This window comes from Chaetura pelagica, unplaced genomic scaffold, assembly GCF_000747805.2.
Source record: "Chaetura pelagica isolate M959 unplaced genomic scaffold, ChaPel_1.0 scaffold82, whole genome shotgun sequence".
NCBI classification, from domain to species: Eukaryota; Metazoa; Chordata; class Aves; order Apodiformes; family Apodidae; genus Chaetura; species Chaetura pelagica.
Genome location: NW_009952990.1, coordinates 8,497,900 through 8,499,233, shown reverse-complemented (window position 1 = coordinate 8,499,233; position 1,334 = coordinate 8,497,900).

Below are 1,334 nucleotides of genomic sequence, written 5' to 3'. Positions count from 1 at the left end.
TAAGGTCCCTTCCAACCCAAACCATTCTATGATTCTATGAAATGTTCTTCTAGGCCTGAGAGCAAACAGTACTCTGACATTGTGAAAGTTTAATATTCCAGCCTGACACTATATCTCTAGTAAAACAAGTTCAAATAAGATGCAAGGCTTCTAAAGCTATTAAGATCTGTTCTGTAACAATCCAATTTTCCCACATTTCTTCATTTGAAAGCATGGAGGAATTGTAAATGTAGCGAAAGAAAGCTTTGAGTAACTATTTCTCAGTTAATCTTCTGAAGCATACTTGCACACCCTTCCTTAACTCAAAGGGAAAATATGGCAGAAAATATATCTGTCAGTGTTTTGTAGCTAATGTCTTACACTACTTGAACAATCAGAGCACCTAAGCAGCACTCTGCAGAGTAAGAATCAGATTATCTTACTTTTGCTACTAACTTGTAACACAGAGATGCCACTTTGCTTATAGTACATATCTCAGATTAGGACCATTGTTGTGATAAAATAAAAAGTGACTGCTAACCCCTTTTGTAGAGTATTACCATAAAAATACAGCTACTAAAATACAACTTAATTTCATACTGATAAAACAACTGACAGATTGAGACAAAACATTTACAGTTGAATGTACAGATAATTGTTTTGTGATTTTCAGTATCTAGACAGATGGAAGATAACCTAATTAGACCTGGCACAACATGGAAATCCAAAATTTGTAACATAATATGTAATACACTTCAACACAGTTAACAGGCACTGGTGTTTCTCAATAAATGTCTCTGCACTGGCAAATGAGAAGAGATAGAGAACAGAACATGCATGCATAGGAAATGCATGCTAAATACACAGGACAGAAAGACAAAAAGCTTACCAATTCTCTTCAAAATATGATTTTCTGATTTTTTCACTTACTCCACTTGTATTTGCTGTCAATGTCAAATAAGAGAGCAGTGATCTTTTTTTTTCCTCTTATACTTGATCTGAACAAAGCAGCCATAAATGGAGAGGCACTCAAAAGCAGAGTGGGATTTCTACTAGAAATTATTCATATGCCTAAGCACACAGGTATGTTACACAGTAAGAATAAAACAATGCATTTTTTATAGGAACAGGTTAAATAAATATAGCTACAGAGGTTCTAAAAATCCCAACTGAATACTTCAGAATGGGAAGACAGATTAGATGGAAAGGAGCTAAGTATGCCTGTAACTCTGAACAGATGGAGTCAACTAGTATTCGTACCCAAAGTTGGGACACAGAAGTACTATGCCTGCAAGTGGAGGACCACCACGGGGAGACTACAGCTCAACAGAGCCACTAAGGAAGCTCCCTTTCAG